The sequence below is a fragment of the Prionailurus bengalensis genome, chromosome X, assembly GCF_016509475.1.
Source record: "Prionailurus bengalensis isolate Pbe53 chromosome X, Fcat_Pben_1.1_paternal_pri, whole genome shotgun sequence".
NCBI classification, from domain to species: domain Eukaryota; kingdom Metazoa; phylum Chordata; class Mammalia; order Carnivora; family Felidae; genus Prionailurus; species Prionailurus bengalensis.
This window is the reverse complement of record NC_057361.1, coordinates 3,670,714-3,695,671: the sequence shown is the minus strand read 5'-3', so window position 1 is coordinate 3,695,671 and position 24,958 is coordinate 3,670,714. Positions and strand designations below refer to the sequence as shown.

Here is a 24,958-nt window from a genome sequence, read left to right as displayed (position 1 = left end):
CACACCCTGAGTTCTCATTGGATGTGAGTTTTGGGGATGCTGTTCAGTGCATGACCATCCACCCCAAGCTTTGCCCAAGGTCAGATGCTGCCCATCTCCCTGATTTCATTTCACACCAGACTCCCCTGCGCCTTTTTTGAAATATTTTCTCATTTCTTTTCATCCTCTTTAGCCCCTGGTTCATTGCATATTTATTCCCTTTGTGTCTTCAGGAGAAATACTGCTGACCAGCAGATTCTTAGAGGGTCGCCAGGATGTATATGTGCCATGCATAGTCACATGGTAACCTGCCCTTGCATAATTGTGTCACAGTAGGAATTTAAAAATTTGGTGTGATTATTAAGTTAATTGTTGCATATTCCAAGAGACTATGGACTTCATAAGAGCAAAGACAGAGCCTCCTTGTGGCCGGTCTCTTCAGCCCTAGCATTTTAGAACAAATGGACAGTGGGAACCCCCAACTTACCTTCCTATGAAAAGCATTCTGTGGTTCTGCTGGGGAAGTCTGCTAACCCTTCAAAAACCATGGGTCCTGGCTGTGTTTTCAACACGGAGATTTTACATAGTTATTAACAGAGAAACAAGCCATTCTTTGAAGTGAATTCATGCACATAAATGTTGTCTAAGCATCTCGTATGGTCTGAATGTGTTCTCCCAGATTTCACTGGTTGAATTGCTAACCCCCAAGCTGATGGCATTAGGAGGTGGGGCCTTTGGGGGTGATCCATTCATCAGGGTAGAGCCCCCATGATGATTAGTGTTTTTATAAAAGAGACCCCAGAGATCTCCCTCACTGCTTCTGTCATGTGAGGACCCAGCAAGAAGACAACCACAGATGGACCAAGAAGCAGGTATCACCATATTCTAAATCCAGTGACACCTTGATCCCAGACTTCCAACCTCCAGAAAGTGAAAGTCAAGTATCTGTTGTTTAAACCACTTCATCTATGCTATTTTGTCTCAGCGTTTCAAATGGATTAAGGTCGCATCCCTAGAGAAGACAACAGATACTATGGAGAAATGAAATGGAGAACAGAATTGTCCTCAGTCATAGATTCCATTACACGTACAGAACAATGACAGTGTCATACCCTCAATTCTAGTGTCTTTTTTTTTAAGACTAAAAAAATTGTTCAATAGCATTAATTTCTTCATTTGAACACAATAAGGTCATTTGTGACCTCCCATTAATCTTTATTTTCTTCTGCTACAACTTGAAATTAAAAACAAATCTATCAGCTGTGGTTGTCATACATGGTTTCTTATTGCATTATTAAGTTAAAGTATTATTTTGGCAAATGATGTTTATTTGGCCTTGTCCTATTCATTAATAAGATATTTTAAATGGTGGTGGGTTTTTTTTTTTTTTTTTTTTTTTTGGTGTATACTCTTCAGTTCTTCTGTGCCATTATTTCCCTGTTCTTTAAAAAAAATTTTTTTTAATGTTTATTTTTTTTTTCAACGTTTATTTATTTTTGGGACAGAGAGAGACAGAGCATGAACGGGGGAGGGGCAGAGAGAGAGGGACACACAGAATCGGAAACAGGCTCCAGGCTCTGAGCCATCAGCCCAGAGCCCGACACGGGGCTCGAACTCACGGACCGCGAGATCGTGACCTGGCTGAAGTCGGACGCTTAACCGACTGCGCCACCCAGGCGCCCCTTTAATGTTTATTTTTGAGAGAGAGACAGTGCGGGCGGGGGAGTGGCAGGGAAGGAAACACAGAATCCAAAGCAGTCTCCAGGCTCTGAGCTGTGAGCACAGAGCCTGACACGGGGCTCGAACTCCCGGACCGTGAGATCGTGACCTGGCTGAAGTCGGACGCTTAACCGACTGCGCCACCCAGGCGCCCCTTTAATGTTTATTTTTGAGAGAGAGACAGTGCGGGCGGGGGAGTGGCAGGGAAGGAAACACAGAATCCAAAGCAGTCTCCAGGCTCTGAGCTGTGAGCACAGAGCCTGACACGGGGCTCGAACTCCCGGACCGTGAGATCGTGACCTGGCTGAAGTCGGACGCTTAACCGACTGCGCCACCCAGGTGCCCCTTTAATGTTTATTTTTGAGAGAGAGACAGTGCGGGCGGGGGAGTGGCAGGGAAGGAAACACAGAATCCAAAGCAGTCTCCAGGCTCTGAGCTGTGAGCACAGAGCCTGACACGGGGCTCAAACTCACGAACCGCGAGATCATGACCTGAGCTGAAGTCGGACCCTCAACCAAGTGAGCCACCCAGACGCCCCATAATTTCCCCCATTCTTAACCTTCATCTGACTTCATCCTGCCTGAATTCCTGAGCTTAATGGAGTTTAATTCTCCCTGATTCATTAGATTATTGGCGTGTTTCTTCCTATGCATTTTACTGGGCATTAGGGAGGATATAGTCTTTTATCCTTTGGTCTCTGAAAATCACTTCGTAAAGGACAGATTGGCAAAGGTTTTCTACCCAAACCTGATAGATATCTTGCTTTATCATCAGCTCCAGTTAGCATTGCAGAGAACTCCCAGGGGAGAGAGATCTTGGCACGTTTGTAATCATCCTAAAGACATGGCAGGGGGGTGGGGGGTGGCACTTACCACAGGCAAACAGGCAAGCAGTGCATGGACGTGCGTTGGAGCACCAGGACAGGGTGCAGGAAGAACTTCACAGGAGCAGGACCGGGGGGCACCTGTCCTCCCAGGGTCTCATGCCTCCTGTCCTCTCATCTCCCATCCACATGCCTCCTTGAGCGTCTCCTGGCTGGCCAGCTCCTTGGCCGCTTTGAGAAAATGACCATCGGAGGACCCGGGGATGCCTGCATGCCTGGGTCCCCTGGCCCTCAATCACAGCCAGGCGTGTTGGGGGCAGCGCTGGGGTGGGGACGGTCAGCAAACCCTTCGATACCATTTACCCGGCTCACCTCCCCTTGCACTGGGCAGGTGTGCTGTCCATTGGGGCCTCCAAAGAGATCTGCTATTGCACACAGACTGAGTGTAATTTCTACTGGGATGCCTGTCACTCTGTTTTCCTTCAGCCCACGAATTTTCAAGTACATTGCCAGGACGTGTCTCTGGGTCTAGCTCTCTCCATGCGTTGTTCTGGAGATGACGGGGCTATTGACTCCGGAGTACCGTCTTCAGTCTTCACTGTGATTCCCGCACTGTCTTCTCTGTCTTCGCCATCATCCTACCTGTGTCCTCCGCGGGTGCTGTTTCCTTTTCTGTCCCCAACTTGGAAATGCTGCTCATGGCCACAAAATTGTTGCCCCTTTTGATTCCTTTCCATGAGCCTCCTTTTTTGTTTAGCTTTTCATATGCTTACATAATATATGTGTATTTTACGTATATCTAGAAAAGCACAAATGTTTATACACTGTATATTTAATAATACATATTTTATATATGAATTAATTATATATTTATATGCTTATTGATTGTATATTTTATATACTTAGTAAATATACATTTTATATGCTTATTAAAATGTATTTTATATACTTACTAAATGTATACCTTTATATTTTTAACACTTATTAAATGTATTTTTATATACTTACTAAATATATACCTTTATTTTTAACACTTATTAAATGTATTTTTATATATTTACTAAATGTATACCTTTATATTTTTAACACTTATTAAATGTATTTTTATATACTTACTAAATATATACCTTTATATTTTTAACACTTATTAAATGTATTTTTATATACTTACTAAATATATACCTTTATATTTTTAACTTATTAAGTATATGTTTATATATTTGCATGCTATATATACAAAATAAATATACATTATATGTGTACTAAGTAAATATATGTATAGAAGATAAATATATATAAATCTAAATATATATACTTCCTCAGTGATACCATTCTGTTTTAAATATATATGTATATATGTATGCGTGTGTACAAAAAATATGTATATATTTCCTGAGTGATTCTATTATTCATTAAAATGTCTATGTACAGGGGCGCCTGGGTGGCGCAGTCGGTTAAGCGTCCGATTTCAGCCAGGTCACGATCTCGCTGTCCGTGAGTTCGAGCCCCGCGTCGGGCTCTGGGCTGATGGCTCAGAGCCTGGAGCCTGTTTCTGATTCTGTGTCTCCCTCTCTCTCTGCCCCTCCCCCGTTCATGCTCTGTCTCTCTCTGTCCCAAAAATAAATAAACGTTGAAAAAAAAAATTTAAAAAAAAATGTCTATGTACAAATTTTATACATGTCTTCTATTATTTGATGCTTTACATATATTTACGTGCATACTAAATGTATCATGTCTAATAAATGACAAAAGTATATTCATACATACGTATGTGTGTATATGCATGTGTGTCTGTGTATATACTCATGGCCACGTTCACAGAATGGCAGTTGAAAAGCTGACTAATCCTGTGTGTGTGTGTGTGTGTGTGTGTGTGTGTGTGTGGCTGTATAGCACAAAAATGTGAGCATCTGTATCAATAAACACTTTCTTTAGGGGCTCCTGAGTGGCTCAGTCGGTTAAGTATCTATCAACTTTAGCTCAGGTCATGGTCTCGCAGTTTGGGGGTTCAAGCCCCACGTTGGGCTCTGTGCTGCCAGCTCAGAGCCCGGAGCTGCTTCGGATTCCGTGTCTTCCCCTCTCTCTGCCCCTCCCCTGCTCACACTCTGTGTCTGTTCTCAATAATAAATAAATGCTAAAAAAATTTTATATAAGTAAATATATGTTGAACTAAAGCATCAATGCAAACATTATATAATTGTTTCATAAACATAGGCATTGTTTTTAAGCATAAATAATTAATCCACAATTTATTTTGCAGTAAAATAAACTTGTCATGCTTCCCTCTTTTTCAAATATGTAGCTAATGGTACTTTTTAAAAAGAAAGACTTCATCATGCTCATGCTAAAATAATTAATCTTATAATAAATAATATAATGAGGGCAGAAGAATGGTATTTGCCTTCTTCAACCCAAAATTACTCACACTCACTTATTTTTTTTGGAATAGAGATTAGAATGATGTTGTTGCTACCCCAAAAGCTCACTATTTTAAACTAACAAATTTGAAAATATATTGATATTGTGACACACTTAATTTCTGCCCTTGACAGCTTCTGAATGTATAGAAATCTTGTACGTGTCTCAGATTTTATATATTTTATACGATGTATCTTACATACTTCATAAGGTTATTATCAGACCGTTTATTATTAACATGAGAAGGCTTTCCTTTTAGATATGCTAATATTCACAGGCATGAAAATTGATTTTGTGTATTGATTTCATACCATTATAACGAATACCTCATCTACTGTAATTTGTTTAGCTGATGTCCTAAATTATTTTCCCCTGCTTAGATAATCATGTGCAGTAATGACTTCATTGGGTCTCCTTTTGAGTATTTTTGGTTCTCATTATGTTTCTTTTGAGTATATTGACTTGAGCTTGCAGAAGTCTCTGAAAAAATGATGATCATGTCGTGATCTCTTTCCTTACATGTTTATTGAACATTCACGTCGTTTACTCTTCCCCAGAGTGTTCCATGTAAGGATATGTCTGCACTTCATTTGCGGGATTAGAAAAGCGTTCCCTATTCAAGTAAATAAATATTCCAGATACTAAAGTCCTTTAGTTAAACATATTATCTGTGTCAAATGCTGTTTGCCATCTTTCAACGTTTGTTTATTTTTTTGAGAGAGAGAGAGACAGACAAAGTGCGAGCAGGGGAGGAACAGAGAGAGAGGGAGACACAGAATCCGAAGCAGGCTCCAGGCTCCAAGCTGTGAGCACAGAGCCCGATGTGGGGCTCGAACTCATGAACCATGAGATCATGACCTGAGCCAAAGTCGGACACTTAACTGACTGAGCCACCCAGGCATCCCATACTTTCCACCTTTCAAATACTTTGTTCTCCCTTGATCTTTCTTTTTTTTTTTTTTAATTTTAAATATTTATTTATTTTTGAAAGAGACAGAGTGCAAGTTGGGGCGGGGCAGAGAGAGAGGGAGACAGAATCCGAATCAGGCTTCAGGCTCCGAGCTGTCAGCACAGAGCCCAATGTGGGGCTCAAACCCACGAACCATGCGATCATGACCTGAGCCAAAGTTGGGTGCTTAATTGACTGAGCCTCCCAGGCACCCTTCCCTGGATCTTTCCTTGGTCTCCATTTGACTTTGCTCTTTCCACTGTTCACGAGACCAGTGAAATACCATCCTTCTTTCTGTGGAAGCGTCTACAGCATTCCTACAGTAAACTTCGTTCCTATTGGATCATGACATAGTCTTCCTTTAAGAAAAAATGAACATTTTATGTTCTTTATCAAAGTGGTCACTAGGAGAGACATCAGAACGTGCTAGGCTTCCTCATGCTAACTTCCAGGTTGGTGTGGTCGCCGTTTGAGGGGTCCTTCGGGCGCACAGGGCCTGCCTGTGGAGACCCGGATACTCCTTATACCTGAGGAGGTGTCAGGAATTGATCATGTACTTTCTTTCTGTTGAAGTTCCTCTCTCCTCATGGTAGTTGTCTTCCCAATTATCCTTACATCAGGGTGTTCAAATGGATAAATACAGCACACAGCCATCCCGTTTCCCCTTGAAGACGTACTTCTATGGTGTCCTATCTCCCGGTGACAATTACAATTAGATGTCCTGGATTGACATCTCAGGTGCCCTACGCATTGTTCCTTACCAAGAATGTGGGTTCTACCTCTGTGTCCTCTTCTGTCTCAGACCATTCTCTTTTCCTGCCACTGCACCAGAGAAACTACATCCTATTTTCTTCCGTGAGAAAATGGCCGATGCTTCGCAAAATATTCCCGTAGAGTCTCCAGAAGCTGTGACCTTCGTTTGTTCCCCCCTGCTTCTTGGCCCACAAAACACATGCTGTGTTGTCTTCTATTCTCTTTCCTCACCTTTGAGCAAGTCCAGATGTACCCACATAGTAGATGGCTCTGTGAGAGGTCCTGTCCTGTGCCACTGCCCCAGAAAGTCCTCGTCGCTCAACGGGGCGGTCTCAGACTGCCAGCACTCATACCGTGTTGGGGGGAGGGAGGGGACCTTACAAATACAGACCCTTTGGGGTGGTGGACCCTATTGAACACCTGTTCAAATTCTATTGCCAATGAGATATCCCTCCAGACAGCACTGTTCCTTGCTAAGACGTTAAGTAAGTAAGTATGTGTCCACATGAAGTATTAATTAGGTAGTAGTTCACAGAAGTGTTAACCTTCCAGTCCTCTGTACTAGCTGAGGATGTGGAAAATGACATCGAGCTTCCTGAGCTTTTTCCGAATTGACCAGTTTTGCAACAGTAAGGTGCAGGTACCATTTCCATGCACCAACCCGCTGTGTTACCTGTATGCTTTGGCTGGATTCCATTTTGTCTCATTCGAACATATACCTAGACATATTGGAGGCAGGAGCTTTCCTGAAACAATGCCCAGGCAACCCTCTGAGCTAGGAATTCCTTTCCTAGATTTTTTTTTTTTTTTCGTATAGACAGGCACTTGTTCTCTGTGATAATTGGCTGGATGCAGCATGTGCCCAAGTGTTTCCTGACTTATTTCCTGTCACAGGTGTAGAACAATTGCCAACACGATGGTGCCTCAGGAAGATCCCTGGGCAAGACTGAACTCTCTTTAAAGCTCCTTAATGGGGTTCATATAAACCCACCAGATGCGACGTTAGCTTTTCTGGTCTTCTTCACTTTCTGTGATGTTCGCGTCTTTTCGTTTGCTTTTTGGGTATTCCAGTTGGGAAATTTGCATCCAGGAATGCTAAGTAGACACTGTACTGTGAAGTTACTTGTTAGGGGAGGACTCAGCAAAGAAGAGGCTTTATCCAAACCTGAAAGCTGGTTGGATATTGACCAGCACGCAGATGTAGCCATGGCAGCAAAAAATGGGTTTTCTTGGTGAAAAGATTGGAATTTGAAGATATTTTAACACTCTTCACCACCTTCTTGTTGACTCTTTTATACTGTTAAATATTTGGAGCTGAATTTCATCATTCCCTATTTCTAAGAATGAAAGTAATAATAATATAAGCCAAAATCCATTACCTGGAGAGATTTTCATAAATACCTAAAATTGCATATAATTACCAAAGAAATGAAATCATTAAGCTAGCACTGACTTTGTCTGCGGATCTCAAAATAACATGGTTTTAAAAACGGAACTCGTTTAGCATAAATCTGTAAACACCTAGAGACATATTAAGGTTACATCTTGGCTCAAAGCAAATGGTTTATGGGTTTATAATAGAATGAATTGATTGGCTTAGAGTCATTAAGGGTATGGGATTAAACAGTTGTATTACTGAAAATCCCATTGAAATCCCATTGTACAATCACCACGTAGTATTATTTTCAGAAGTAATATAATGCTAATGTAAATATATAATGATATTGAAATCAGTGTAAATTAGAGATTATCAAGATGTGTTTAATAGAGCTGGGTAGCATTTTATGTTTACAGCATTACCTAAGGATTCTGAGTCCTTGGGGGCAATGGCTTGAAATAGCTTAAAAATCTCTTTATCAGGGCACCTGGGTAGCTCAGTTGGTTAAGCGTCCAACGTCAGCTCAGGTCATGCTCTCACCGTTCATGGGTTCGAGCTCCGCGTGGGGCTCTGTGCTGACAGCTTGGAGTCTGGAGCCTGCCTTAGATTCTGTGTCTCCTCCTCTCTCTGCCCCTCCCCGACTTGTGTTCTGTTTCTCTCTGTCTCTCAAAAATAAATAAGTGTAAAATATAAACAAAAAAAATCTGTCATTAACACCTAGGACTGTATCCAAAACACAAGTGTGTTCTTCAAGCTCATTGCCACGGTCTTGCCTAAAGAATGAGTTATACTTGATAGATGATACTCTGATGATTTAGAGACCTTCCCCCAGTCAGATAGATCTCTCTATTTATTCCTGTCCCAGAATGTCTTGTTTCCTTGAAACCATAATCTACAACACCCAGGTCATGCCTTTCCCTGAATACTAGCTGTCGTTCATGTAGGTATAATTTTTGTTTTCTTTACTAGACCAAAGGTCTTAGGGCATACTGAATGGCTTATTCGTCTCTGTTTTTTTACTATTTAGTTTGGGGAAGAAAACAAAGCCACATTGTCACAGACTGACCTACCACCTTGCATAACATATTTTCCCCCATTTGCTAAAATGTTGACTTTTATGTTACTGTAATGTGTTCGGGGCCTGGGTTGGCATCTCAAAACTGTGGCCGGTTGATCTCTTGGACCAAGTTCCATAAGCCCTCTTCCCTACAACTGTCTTCTCTGTATAGTGGGATCAGAAATAGTTCCTGATAAGTGTTCAGATGGTTACAAAGTACCTGTATTAGGCCAACATTGCAGATTAGTTAATAACAGTGTCATAATGGGGCACCTGGGTGGCTCAGTCAGTAAAGCGTCTGACAAGCTCAGATCATGATCTCACGGTCTGTGAGTTCAAGCCCCACGTTGGGCTCTGTGCTGACAGCTCAGAGCCGGGAGCCTACTTCGGATTCTCTGTCTCCCTCTCTCTCTGCCCCTTCCCTACTCACATTCTGTCTCTCTGTGTCTCTCAAAAATAAATAAACATTGAAAAAAATTTTTTTAAGGCTCTTTAAATAGATGAGATTAAATACATCTAGTAAATGACAATCTCAAGGATTTATATAAAAATGCTCCTCCTACACTATTTATAATAGAATTAAACAAAAAATTTTATATGCTATTCAATTTAGAAATGTTTATGCTCTGGGGCGCCTGGGTGGCTCAGTCGGTTGAGCGTCCAACTTCAGCTCAGGTCATGATCTCACAGTCTGTGAGTTCAGCCCCATGTCAGGCTCTGTGCTGACAGCTCAGAGCCTGGAGCCTGCTTCAAATTCTGTGTCTCCCTCTCTCTCTGCCCCTCACCTATCTGCACTCTGTCTCTTTCTCTCTCAAAAAGTAAATCAACATTACAAATTTTTTTTTTAAATAACAGCGTCAAAATGAAATAACTGTTGTAGTGATAGACCAGCAGGATGGGTAGGTGAAGTGAACGTTTTTACTCTGTCACCGGCTAGTAGGAATTACAGACACAACTATGTGCTGTAAAGCCTGTTATGTAAGTATCAGCTGTGTCACCAACTAGGTCTTGCATTGTTGCGGCAAGTTATCTACAATTGGTCTCCTTCCACTTCTTGACCTGTAAAATCTTGACCTGTAAGATGTCAAGTATAAGGACTCTGGGCTCCTTGGAAAAGTGTCCGATTCTAGAAATGGGGTAGGAAATAGACAAGATGAATCTGGAACCCTTTACAATAAGTAAGTGCTAACCAAATAAAATAAAACACCCAACACAACAAAACCAAACCGTAATGATAGGGGTCTATTGAAGGGGCACAGAAGCCTAATAAAAGTGTTCTCAATGGCCAGAGCTGGAGCAATTCAAGCAATAAAATAGTTAGTGGATTGTAACTGAATGTAAAGTAAATATCCATAACCTCATATTGACATCAGTGACTGAATGAAGAAATGAAACATGATTTATGAGTTTCCTGTTTGTGCTGTAATAAATTACCACATAGTTACTGGCTTAAAACAACACAAATTTATCTTACCGTGTTGGAGGTAAGAAATCCCAAGTGGATCTCACTGGGTAGCATTAAAGTATTTCACAAGATGGCGGCCCTTCGGAGGATCCAGGGGAAAATCTCTTTGTTGCGTTTTTCAGTTCGAGAGGTCACCTGTATTTCTTGGTTGACGGGCCCTCCTCGATCTGCAAAGTCCACAGGTGTCATATTTTGCAACATGTCTCTGGCACTGATTCTCTTCTTTCATCTCCTTCATCCACTCTGAAGGACTCTTGTGATGGCATTGGGCCCACTGGATAATCCTGGATAATTTCCTTATTTAAAAGTCTTCATTGTATCTGCAGCTTCCATTCCCCCTTGTCACGTATCACATCATATTCTCAGGTTCGGGGGATTACAGTGTGGATTTCCTAAGGAATGGGTCGCATGATTCTCCCTCCCATGGGGGGGTGGAGACATATCTCCCATGAAGAAGCATTCTCGGCGATTTGTGTGGATCCTCTCCCTCAAGCCAGTGGAGCATGAATCTCTACTCCTGCGGTTTGGCTGTGAATGCTGACTTCCTTCCAGAGAGCATCATTCTGAGAGGAGCAGAGAACATTACACTTGACAGTGGAGAAAGCAGTCAAGCACACCTCAGCCAGGTGGTCAAGGCCAACATCAGCAGTGATGAGTCACGGTGACAGCATACACGCTTGATATGATGTGACGATAAGGGCACTTGACTTCTGTGGGCTTCCTCCCCAAATTTTACAACCCCATAAAATCATGAAAAAGCAGACAAACCCCAATTGTGAGATATTCTACAGAATTCCTATAGACAGTCAAAACTGTCAATATCAGATAAAGGGCTAGTATCTAAAATCTGTAAAGAAACTATCAAACTCGACACCCAAGAAACAAATAATCCAGTGAAGAAATGGGCAGAAGACATGAATAGACACTTTTCCAAAGAAGACATCCAGATGGCCAACAGACACATGAAAAGATGCTCAACATCGCTCATCATCAGGGAAATACAAATCAAAACCACAATGAAACATCACCTCACATGTGTCAGGATGGCTAAAATAAAAACACAAGAAACAACAAGTGTTGGTGAATATGTTATGAAAAAGGAACCCTTGAAAAAGGAACTCTTGAAAATTAACAACTCAGGCAGCAACAGATGTTGGCGAGGAAGCAGAGAAAGAGGATCTCTTTTGCACTGCTGGTGGGAATGCAAGCTGGTGCAGCCACTATGGAAAACAGTATGGAGGTTCCTCAAGAAAGTAAAAATAGAACTACCCTATGACCCAGCAATTGCACTACTAGGTATTTACCCAAGGGATACAGGTGTGCTGTTTCGAAGGGACACAGGCACCCCCATGTTTATAGCAGCACTATCAACAATAGCCAAAGTATGGAAAGAGCCCAAATGTCCATCGACGGATGAATGGATAAAGAAGATGTGGTATGTAGATACAACAGAATATTACTCAGTCCTAAAAAGAATGAAATCTTGCCATTTGCAACAAGGTGGAATGAACTAGAGTGTATTATTCTAATTGAAATAAGTCAGTCAGAGAAAGACGGATATGATTTCACTCATGTGGAATTTAAAAAGCACAACAGATGAACACAGGGAAAGGGAAGGAAAAATAAGATAAAAACAGAGATAAAAACCATAAGAGACTCTTAAATACAGAGAACAAACTGAGGGCTGCTGGAGGGGAGGAGAGGAGGATGGGCTAGATGGGTGATGGGCATTAAGGAGGGCACTTGCTGGGATGAGCACTGGGTCTCATAAATAAGTGATGAACCACTGGTTCTCCAATACTACACTGTTGGTCAACTAACTTGAATTTAAATAAAATCTGGGAAGGAAGAAAAAAAAACCTGTCTAGGTCATCAAAACTCAGAAAATTCTGAGGAACTCTCACAGCCAAGAGCTTAAGAAGCCATGAGGACTGAAATGGGATGTGGACAGTTTTCGGTAAAAACTGAGAAAATCTGAATACATGTCAGGCTTTAGTTAATTATAGTATTTCAGTCTTGGCTCATTAATTATAACAAATGTACCAGACTAATGTTAGATGTTAATAACAGAGGAAATTGGGTGTGAGACATATGGCAAGTCTCTGTACTGTCTTCACAATTTTACTTAAAATTGAAAACCAGTCCTAAAATTTAAGTTACTAAGAAAAAAACCCCAAAACATGCAGACATCAGTCATACCCCCCTTCTCTGATTCCTAAATGGAATTCCCTGACGCCCAGCCCCTGGGAAGCACTATTCGTCATTCTGTTCTGTTTTTACAAGTTTTTTAGAATCCACACATAAATGGGATCATACAATATTTGTCTTTCTCTGTCTGACTTATCTTGGTTATGTATAATGCCCTTAAGATCCGTCCACATTGTTGGAAATGGCAGGATTTCCTTCTTTTTCATGGCCAAGTAATATTCCACTGTGTATATGTAATGTATATAGATGACAGATTTATGCAAAATCTGTAATATACCACATTCACCCATTGATGGACACCTGCTATCATTAGGGAGTGTAGAGTGTATAATTGACATACAACTCAGGTGTAACAGGGACACCCACAAAATCCCACTGTAATACATTAATAAAGACGCGATTTCCTCCTGGGAACACACCCTTGAGCTGCCGGCCCTTAGACTGGGCGGCATAAGGTTTGCAGAGTTGAGGAATAAGTTTGGGCAGGGGGTAAGTTAGATCAGTCTTAGTCTCAGTAGCTAGGAAGAAAATTCTGCATGAGCAAAATATGGGAGACAGAAAACCGCAGAAAATATATAGGGAACTATGAAAAACAATGCCACTTCTGGCGATAACATGAGCCAACATTTGTGGAGTGCTTGCTTTGTGCAAGACACCATCCGTGTGTTACTGGAGAACCAGCAGATTTGAAGGAAGGTTGTGCCCGATCTTTTCAGATACGTGATTCTTTTAAGCTCTTCAGAAATTGCCTGATGATTGTTTACACTGCTTTACTTTTGCCTAGTCTTAATTATTTTAGGGTATAATCATGATAGTGTTGTGCTTGGTCATCATAATTATGTAGGTACTTCATACCCTATGTTGGTGTTCCCTTTTTTATTGCACTATAGTGATATGGAAATTAGGACCACGTACTAAAAAAAGTAATTTTCTGAAAAGGTAAACATGTACCCTTAGGAAAAACTATCATGTTGGCTTTGATTTCCAAATTCAAGTGCACTGGGGATCCAGACACGCTTCTGATCTAAAACAGTTTGTTGGGATGCCTGGGTGGCTCGGTCAGTTAAGCATCCAACTTCGGCCCAGGTCATGATCTCACAGTTTGTGGTTTCAAGCCCCGCGTTGAGCTCAGAGCCTGGAGCCTGCTTCAGATTCTGTGTCTCCCTCCCTCTCTGCCCCTCCTCCACTCAAACTCTCTCTCTCTCTCTCTCTCTCTCTCTCTCTCTCAAAAATAACTAAACATTAAAAAAATAAAAATGATTTCTTGGATTGAGGTATGTGTTGGGATGTTAGGAAGCTGTGTGCTAGTGTGACTATGCACGTGGCTGTGTGTGTTCTGTGTGTGTGCATGAGAGAGAGAGAGAATGTGTACCTCATGGAGAGAAGCAGATGGCTGCAACAGTGATCTTAGACTAGGTTGTGCAGTTGTCACAAAAGCATCCAAAATTTTAGCAACTTGCGACCACAACAATAGCTTATTTCCCTTTTATGATGTTTGTGTCCATTTGGGGCTGACTGATTGTTCTCTACTCCCTCTTCTTTCCCAAACAAAAACTTGAACTGGTAGTCCCCATGCGGGACATGCTGGTCTGGTTTTAGAGGGGAAGAAATACGGCAGAAACGCGATGCTTCCTAATGTTTCCGCCTGGAGGTGACGTATGTCTCTTCCAATCACATTTCGTTGGCCAAGAGTGCTATGTTAGCAGGTGTGGATGGTAAAACACCTCCCTGGGGCAGGGCATTGGATCTTTTGAGCAAATCACAGGGTCCTTTATAGACAGTGTGTTGACTGAACATTGCCACACTGGAAAAGACATGAGAGGCATTCTTCCCCTTACGTTGGTGTCCTTGTTGACATTTCTATTGTTTGTATCATGATGTCTTCTGCGTTCTCACTGAAAAGAACAACGAACAGTTCTTTTGTGGCCAGTCAGCGAAGTTCAAAAGCAGATAGAGGTTGCAAAAGTCGTCATCTGCAGTAAGATATCATCCTGCTTTCCAAAGGCTTCAGTGACTTGTGATTCTTAAAAATAGTTTGAGAGCCTTCTTTGGGGACATTCAGTTAAGCATCTCCTGGCACAACAGATTCAGGAATTGCAGAGTAGGGAGGATTTTGCATAAGTCCAAACAAATTTCATTTTTAGGGGAAGATTGTGCAATAGTCCCCAAGTCAGACACAGGGAAACCCAAAGGTTACTGGACAGATTTTATTGGTGATGCTGGACAAGCGACTCTTCCTCTATGTAGAATGCAAGGGGACGAAATGCCAAAGGTCCCAGCTCTCTGTAATTCCAGTGCCACAACCAAAAAGTCTCCTGGCATAGAGAACCACCCAGTTGCCAGTAGTCTGTGTTCTGACTACGGAAAGAAGGTTTTCATCAGAGTTAAAACGATGCCCATGGGGTCAAAATCTTCCAGAATCTCTTGGCAAGGAGAATGAATATGTATACCTATATACATATCTACAGAGGTTTATCATTTTTTAATACAACATTTCTGGAGGTATCTTAGGGCAAATAAAAGCCAATTTCATTTTCAACATGAGTTTCCTAAATACAGGTGCAGGAAAACCATCCAGCATAATTCAATATTAAATTAGTTCCAGCTTTTAAATGCATTGTGATTTAATCTCAAGCTCACAGAGATTGTGTGAGGAGGTAATATATCCTATCAGCTGAACGTTTTAATAAAAAGGAGAGACTCCTGTAAATCTAATAGGATTTGTGTTTTATTCCCAAGAACAGAAACATTTCAATAACCGAATTCACAACAACAAAAAAATGTTTATGTGAAGCTATGCAGTGCCTTGAGATTTTAATAAAAAGCACAAACATATATCAGGGACCTATGCACTTTTAGGTTTATTTTGATTCCAACCAAAGAAAGTGTGAAAAGAATTCTTCCTAATTCCAAAAGAAAGAACAAATTATTATTCATATTTCTCTCAATCTGTCTTCCCAAGCCAATCAGAGCAAACACGCAAAAAATACATGCAAAAAACAAAAACCCTCCTATTATTTTCACTATTACAGTGAGGCATTTTGAAACTGGTAGAAAAGTACAAAAAATTAGACTTTGGTTTTACCGTAGTCACAGATACATGGACAACGCAGGATAAGTTGATTGGCAGAACATTTCACAACGATTAGGAAAATCTCAAGCAGGTGTAAGTCACATAATAAATGTCTGTGGGATGAATCCTAGGTATTTGACCTCAAGACCACACCCAGTAAGTCAGCAATTCCGTATCTCTTCATATGTCTTGGAGCAGAAGCCTTCAAACTTGGGGATGCCATCACAAAATGTGTTCAAAATAGACGTCTGCCTATGACTTCAGAGAAATCCACCGACTTCCATATGTTCTGTTTCCTAGGGCTTTTGATCACCAAGAATCCTCCTTCCACATTAAAAAGGAATGCCCTTGGGGCACCTGGGTGGCTCAGTTGGTTAAGTCTCCCACTCTTGGTTTCGGCTCAGGTCATGATCTCACGGTTCAGGAGACTGAGCCCTGCGTCAGGCTCTGCATTGACAGTGGGGAGGCTGCTTGGGATTCTCTGCCTCCCTGTGTCTCTGCTGCTTCCCCACTAATGCTCTCTCTCTCAAAATAAATAAATACATTAAAAGAAAAAAAAAGGAATGCTCTTGATTTCCCATAGTCGACCCTGTCCCGTATCACCCTCCTGTCCTGTGTCACCAAGGCATGGAATGAACAGAAATTCCAAATGCGGATGTCAGGAAGCCTGTTCGTTGAAGGCTGCATTAATTAGACAGGCTCTCCAGCCTTGCCTGTATTTTCCTTGAGTGCAACTCGATCTGGTTCAGATGTTGTGATTCCAGGTGGGGGCAGGGGGGGGGCGGGAAATGAAGATCAACTATGCTGATTGCTTCAGATGCAGAAAGTGAACTCATCTGTGGGGACCCCATTTTTCAAGGTACATATGCTTTGGATGAAACCCTCTGAATGAAGTGTTTCGTGTTATCTTTCAGATCGATGTTCCAGTAAGGGTGAGAGCGTATATTAAGATGTACGTGTGGAGTATTTATTCATGGTACCCACTGGCGGCCAAGGCTGGCATCTTTAAAGCATCCATACCTGTCTTTAGAAGGAATGGGTTACCAGTGAGTTAAGTGATGAGGCATGGGCACTCTCTCATGGATCAGATCCCATTCAGCTTATTATTGCTGAAATGAGCCCATTACTGAATTAGAAGATTAAAGAAGCGTTCCTCTGTGGCCGAGGGACAAAGCGATCAATCACACACGTGTGTGATGGCCGGGAAAAGCATTTATGTCCCCTGTAGCCCATTACACAACTTCCCATGTGATGAAAATAATGCATTTGGCTAAGATGCACTCTTTTTGTATTTAAGAAAACAAGTCTACCTTCTGCTTGGAACTTGCACTGTTAAGAGACCCAAAACAATGTGAACTAATAAATACATATTTAATATGATATCTCATTTTGAAAGCAATACTTTAAAGGTTTTCCATATTCTATCATTTCGTTACGTTCTCGCATAAATGACGCGATCATCTCACACTGTCTGATGACTGTGTTTGAGGATTTCCATACATAACTGGCTACAAAGGTAATGGATAATAAAAAGAGGAATTATGAAATTATTCTCTTGCCTTGAAATGTTAAAATCAGCATCTAGAGGATTTTCATTGATTTTCCTTTCCTTTACCATGCTCTACCTTTTCTGATTTCTCTACAAAGTAGTTCTTCTCCATTTAGGATACAGAGTACTCTTTTAAATAGTTTTACTTTTGAAAATGATGCAGATAAACCATAAGAAGGGCACATCAGAAGCAGAGGTATAAAAAAATGATGGACACCCTTCAAGGACCAGTGACATTGAGATATTTTATTTATAAAATCATACTTAAATTTTAATAATGGAACAGCTATGCATTTGTTTGAAGTTGCTTAAATATTCCCTTTAATATTTAGAGCTATTTCCCCATGGAGGTTTCATAGAGGGCCTAATTATTAGATGTAAAGGAATATTTTTCTGGCACTTGGAGAATGGTATAGACATGGAGTGGGTGGAAAAAAAAACTCATGGCGTGTATGGATTTTGAAATGCCTTTTTTTTTTTTTTTGCTTGTGCAAGATGGGTTTGCTGCGGAATGAATCCCACCAGAATCTTTTTCCCATAGCTCACGATTCTAACTAAATTAGATATTCAGGATAACTCCATTGTTTTTTTTAAAGGACATTTAATTAGCTATCTTTGCAAAGAAAAATGCAGCAACAACTTACTAAACATGAACAAAAAGGTGAAACATTAAGTACACATTGAACATTAAAGGTGATACCTAATGATGTTTCTGGGTCGTACTGTGCTATATGAAATTAATGCAAAATTGCAGTTTGGCAAGTAAGTTCTGTCAAAATCTCGGTGGGTGATTTTTTTTTTTCTTCAGTTGACAAGCTTGTTTGAAAATTTGTGTGTAAAGGCGGAGGATCTAGAATGAGCAGATTATCTTGACAAAGCAGAATAAAGTTGGCTGGCTTCTCCTTCCCCATTTTATTTATCTATTTATTTAAAAATATTTTTTTAACGTTTATTTATTTTTGAGACAGAGAAAGACAGAGCATGAACAGGGGAGGCGCAGAGAGAGAGGGAGACACAGAATCTGAAACGGGCTTCAGGCTCTGAGCTGTCAGCACAGAGTCCGACGGGGGGCTTGAACTCATGGATTGTGAGATCGTGACCTGAGCCGAAGTCGGACGCTTAACCGAACAAGCCACCCAGGCGCCCCACTCCTTCCCCATTTTAAAGCGTACTATAAAGCTATAGTCTTCAGGACAGGTAGGGACTCATGGGGATAGAAACGCAGGATGGAATATAATTAAAAGAGTCCGGGAATAAATAGAGTCCTGGCATTTATAGTAACTGGCTTCAGCAATATTGTCTCAAGAATTTAAGGAGGGAACGTTAGCATTTCAATCAATGGTCCTAAAACAGTGAGATACTCATACGCAAACAATGAATTTCAACCCTAACCTCATATCATACACTGAAAGTAACTCAGACACTTAAAAGGTGAAGAGCGACAACTGGTTAGCATTGAGGGAAAAACATGAGAGAAAATCTTCAGGATCTTGGCTTGGGCAAGGATTTCTCAAATATGATATCCAAAGCAACAAGCTTTGAAAGAAAATGGACAAAATCGACCTCATCACAATTAAAAACAAACGTTTGTACTTCAAAAGACACCACTGAGAAAACTGACAGAGAAGCCACACAGACTGGGAGAAAAGATTTGCAGATCATATTTCTGGAAAAAGACTTGTATCTAAAAAATGTAGGGGCACCTGGTGGTTCAGTCGGTTAAGCGTCCGACTTTGGCTCAGGTCACAATCTCATGGTTCATGAGTTCAAGCCCCATGTCGGGCTCGGTGCTGACAGCTTAGAGCATGGAGCCTGCTTCAAATTCTATGTCTCCTTCTCTCTCTGCCCCTCCCCAACTTGTACTCTGTCTCTATCAAAAATAAACGTAAAAAAATTAAAAAAAAAAAAGAACACTTAACAATTCAATAATAGGGGACACAGAACCCAATGTAAAGAAAAAATTTTAACATTTATTTATTTTTGGGAGACCATGAGAAACAGAGACTCCTTGTAATTTCCACATGTTGGAAGTTCTCAATTTTGCATTTTCTTGCATGTACTCTTTCTAGTTATTTTAAATGTTACGCTTGGGGGGCTCCTGGATGGCTCAGTTGGTTAAGCGTCCGACTTCAGCTCGGGTCATGATCTAATGGTTTGTGAGTTCGAGCCCCGCATCGGGCTCTGTGCTGGCAGCTCAGAGCCTGGAGCCTGCTTCGGGTTCTGTGTCTCCTTCTCTCTCTGCCCCTTCCCCATTCACCCTCTCCCTCTCTCTCAAAAAAAAAAAAAAAGAAAGAAAGAAATAAACATTAAAACAGTTAAAAAAATTAAACATCAATTTCCCATATAAAATAGCAGTTCCACTCCTAGATATCTACCCAACAGAAAGAAACACCTATATCCTAACGTAAATATTGTGCCCACATGTTCCGAGCAGCGTTCTAATAGCCACCACGTGGAAACAGTACAAGTGGCCACCAACAGATGAATGGAAAAACAAAATTCGGTCTATCCATACAGTGGAATATTATTCATCCATATAAAAGAATCAAGTACTGATCCATGCTACAGCATAAATGACTTTGAAAACACGCTACGTGAGAGTGTCTGCTTTAGACACAAAAGACTGGGCATTATACGAATTCCTTTCTACAACACGCCCCGAGATGGCAAATGTAGAAAGACAGAAAGTAGGTTAATGAGACGGAGGCTAGGAACATGGCACCTATAGTTAGAACACAGTCTTTCTGGGTTGATGCAAATGTTCTAAAATTGGATTATGCTGATAGTTGCCACAACTCCGTTAAAAAAAAATCATCGAATCTTATACTGTGATGAGTTGATTTTATGGGATGTAAATCATGCTTCAGTAAAGCTCTTAAAAATCACACTTTGGTTAACCAGAAAGTTTGGTAAAGAATCAAAGAGGCAGTAGATTACCCTGGATTGCTACTTAATCAGCCTTGGAACTATGTTATCAAAATTGTTAAAGCATTCTTAGTCTTTAGAACTTTCCTCTCTTTGTTGGGGAAGGTTCCCTAACCATTGCCTCTCATCCAGCCCAGGATGTGTTTCAGGTCACTCACACTTTACTTACAAAATCTTCTTACATGGAGGAATGCAAATTTTTTTCTTCCAGAAATGAGAGGAGGACTTGTAACACAGATTTGTGGATCACTCCTGTAGCATACTTCTCTGAGAAGGGCATCCCTTATAAGCTTCTACATAGTTTTGTCATAAATTCAGTCCATGAGTTCACTTTGAAATAGGTTCTATACTGATAAACCCCCGACAAACACAACCCAAAGACAGTCAAGCTAATTTGATTTTTTAGTTCTTTTACGTATTTATTCATTTATTTTTTTTTTTATTTTTTTTTTCAACGTTTATTTATCTTTGGGACAGAGAGAGACAGAGCATGAACGGGGGAGGGGCAGAGAGAGAGGGACACACAGAATCGGAAACAGGGTCCAGGCTCTGAGCCATCAGCCCAGAGCCCGACGCGGGGCTCGAACTCACGGACCGCGAGATCGTGACCTGGCTGAAGTCGGACGCTTAACCGACTGCGCCACCCAGGCGCCCCTATTCATTTATTTTTAAAAAGTTTGTTTATTTTGAGAGAGATTTCATGCACATGCATGAGCAGAAGAGGGGCAGAGAGAGAGAAGGACACAGAGAATCCCAAGCCGGCCCTGAGCTGTCAACGCCGATCCTGATGTGGGGCTTGATCTGAGGAACCACAAGGTCATGACCTGAGCTGAAATCAAGAGTCGGACTGATTGAGCCAACCAGGTGCCCCTTTTTATTTTTTTTTAATTTTTTTTTAACGTTTATTTATTTTTGAGACAGAGAGAGACACAGCATGAACGGGGAAGGGGCAGAGAGAGAGGGAGACACAGAATCGGAAGCAGGCTCCAGGCTCTGAGCCATCAGCCCAGAGCCCGACGCGGGGCTCGAACTCACGGACTGCGAGATCGTGACCTGAGCTGAAGTCGGACGCTTAACCGACTGAGCCACCCAGGCATCCCGGGGTGCCCCTTTTTAGATATTCAAATGCAATAGGATTGTGGGCAATAAATAGATGTTGATATCAAGGTAATGACTATAATAGATTGGGATATCAGCATCACGATACTTTCTAAGGGACCAGAAATGAAAGTTTTGTAAGGACAGGTGGTTTCTGTAAGACTTGACTCTAACTTTAGGTGGATGAGGGTGGAATTAGGCTGGAGTTTCTAGGGGTCCCAGGCACCTCTCTGCAGCTGTCTTCAATGACCTTATGTTGGTAGCTTGAAAATATCGACAGTGGGGATATTTAAGCCTCAAAAATCAACAAATCAGATTTCCCACCCACCTAGGTGTGCTCATTAAAAGGTGTTAAACCACATAAAATAGAAAATATGCAAGCCTTCTCTGACTACAAAAACACCACAGTTTCACATTTTGGCTTCACAACATGCTGAGTTCTTTTGAGTTACTTAGAACTTCTAGAAGGATGTGGTTCAGACCTTTTTGAAGCTAGTGGATCTGGAATATGCATGTCCTGATTGTGTCTATCTATGAAAAGAAGACAATTGAGCTAATTAACCAAACAATTCAAGCATTATTAAATGTTTTGTCATCTTGTATCTGGAAAATATAAAAAGGAAAATGGTGCACTTCATACTGAATATGGAAGAGAGTGTTTGTGGTGTAGTTGAGGGACCCCCCACCCCCACCCCGCCGCCCACCATATTTTGTCTACATGGACATTCTTATCTGGTTTAAATTTCAGGTCATCAAGGTAGGTGGCTTTATTATATACTTATCTTAAATTCAATGAGTGGTAACGTTGAAGTAATATTTAATAAGTGTTTCAGTCAGAGAGAACATGATTGATAATGTTTTAACTTAAGAAATCCTGATTGAAAATGCTGGTTTTGTTGTTGTGTTTGTTTTTATACTAAACAGGAGCAAATATTGAGTAGTTCTCTAGACACTGGTGAGAGGTGAATTTCATGATTCAAATTAATAAATCAACTGACATTTCTGATTTGTAATTTGAAATGCTGTGTTTTAAGTTCATCTGCATGGAACTAATGTCAATTTTAAGTATTTTATTGAAAGTCCTTCTGTGTTTATTGCATAAATGTGTTTCTTCTTCCATTATGGAATTTTATAACCAAGGTGTATTGGTGACATTTCATGAATTTATGTAGATTATAATATGTTAAAATTAGAGGGACATTGAATACTTCATGTGCATTTCTTCTGAGAATGTGGAAAATCTTTCTTAATAATTTAATTTTCTTTTTTTCAAACTCACATTAGCTCTTTTTTTTCCTTTTTTTTTTGCAGTACTATCATTATAACCCCCCAAACTGCATTTTCACAGGATAGAGAATATTTTTCGCAAGTAACATTTTGAATTTGTTCTTCTTGACATCTTTATGTTTTTATGCATTTTGCATCGACCCCCTACCTCATTTTTTTTTTTGAAATCCAAATGTAACAAATTTCAACTTTTTGTGTGACATTTTTTTTTCTTTTACTGGGTAGTATCTCTCTTCTGGTTTTTTTGCAAACCTGTTGTTTTTGAATTCTCTTTTTTTTCCCTTTATTTTCCTTCTCATTATGACCCCAGGAGCCAACACAAAGAAAAACGCAGATGATATAACCAGTAATGATCGTCCTGAAGACGAAGGTATTTTTTGTTTTTTCAAAGCTCGACCCTGATGCATGATTTTATATCTCTCTCTCTATTTTTTTTTTATTTCAACCTCTTTTTCCTCCCCTTCTCTGAAACGAGTACACTTTTGTGTGCTTTATTTTCTTCTTGTTTGGAAACCACTGTGCTTTTTAATCTCAATGACCCTGTCGCTGAATGCAAACCACCCATAAGAAGTATAAACGTTTCTAAATATGAAGTGAGTTAATAAAAAAATGTTATTTACAAGGCATCGTATGTTTTTCTTTTCCTTTTTCCTTTTTTCCCCCCTTTTTTTGGCTTGGTCATAAGAAGAGAAAATGAAATTTTAGCACATGCATGTATACTTTCTTTTCTTCCTTCCAAAGTTGTTTGTAAGTTAATATTGTATTTTGGAGATTTGGTTTTCTTTTTTTTTTTTTTTTTTTTTTTTTTTTTTTCAACATTTATTTATTTTTGGGACAGAGAGAGACAGAGCATGAACGGGGGAGGGGCAGAGAGAGAGGGAGACACAGAATCGGAAACAGGCTCCAGGCTCTGAGCCATCAGCCCAGAGCCTGACGCGGGGCTCGAACTCACGGACCGCGAGATCGTGACCTGGCTGAAGTCGGACGCTTAACCGACTGCGCCACCCAGGCGCCCCAGAGATTTGGTTTTCTTAATTCCTTCTACGAGCTGCCAAACTGTGAGACACCTTCGTAGAACTTTTTGGGTGTCTGGCATTTCTGGTTTTGGTTGTTTCTTTTTCTTTTTTTTTTTTCTTTCTTTCTTTCTTTTTTTTTTTTTTTTAATATCCGGATTCACAGTTAAGTTTCAAAGAATCTTCTCTGGCTCACAGTGAAATACATGACAAAGTGTTTTAACAAGATCTCCTTTCTCTGCTGCCTGCCTTTTAGCAGCATTTAAAGGAGGGGGGGTTGGGGGTAGGAAGCAGGGATAGCAAAGATGTGAAAAATGAAAAGGTCAAAAACCTACATCTCTATCTTTTCCTTTCCAACACCAAGGCTGTTTTGAAAACTTTTTTGTTACCCCCCCCCCAAAATGTTTGGTTGCCATGGAAAGTTGTTTCTTGAAGGATCCCAAGTTGCTGGACAGATCAGCCACTGGAACTAAACTGATGCTTTTTAAACTCTGGAAGAGAGTGTTCTCTAACAACCAGGACCACACTTACCTGTGCCTTCAGCAGAACAAATAGTGTCAAAGAGACAAGACAGAAAGTCCCAAGTAAGTTGCCAGGGAGACTCCATTTCTGCCGTCCAAGTAGGAAAGTGCACGGACCTCTGTGCATTTGCCTTACAGGGCAAAGGCCCTTGAGGAACATTTGGGTTTTGGGGGGAAACACAATTCGAGGCACAGACGTGGATGATGACTTCTCCCTGCCAGGCAGCAAGGAGTCCCTGGAGGTGCCGTTTAATCAACTTGGGTCTAAGAAGTGGGGCCAATGCTGGTTTCACACCTGCTCTTGTCTTAACATTGTTATTATTTAATTATTGTTGTAACTCCCGTGTGGTTTCTAGGGCTGTCCCTACCTCTCTTCGCAAGATCTTTTCCGCAAGATCTTTTCCGATGGCCTTAGAATAGCTCATCCCGCACCTGACTCGCACGCTAGCCTCTCTGTTGTGGCGGGCCCCAGAACGCCTGCCATTTTATCTGAATCCAAAAACGTATTAATAAAAATTTAAAAAGATTGTATTAGATCATGTAAAAAGAAAAAAAAAGAAATGTATTAAAACAAAAAAAATTAAAAATTTAAAAAGATACTATTAGATCGTGTAAAAAGAAAAAAAAGAAATGTACTAAAGCAAAATTTTTTTAATTTAAAAAGATTCTATTAGATCATGTAAAAAGAAAAAAAAGAAATGTATTAAAACAAAAAAAATTAAAAAGATTCTATAGATCATGTA

The 24,958-nt window shown here is 40.6% G+C and overlaps 1 protein-coding gene across 3 annotated transcripts in view; it reads left to right on the top strand.

Moving 5' to 3' along the window:
* NLGN4X (neuroligin 4 X-linked) overlaps positions 1 to 24,958 on the top strand; it is a 318,112-nt gene that overhangs the window by 165,095 nt on the left and 128,059 nt on the right. Inside the window, exon 1 of one of the 3 annotated variants that reach the window (XM_043570691.1) lies at positions 23,004 to 23,051. The exons of the other annotated variants lie outside the window; for them this stretch is intronic. The gene's annotated coding sequence lies outside the window, so the exon portion shown is untranslated. Of the gene's footprint in view, positions 1 to 23,003; positions 23,052 to 24,958 lie in introns of those variants that run through there. 3 annotated transcript variants of the gene reach the window in all.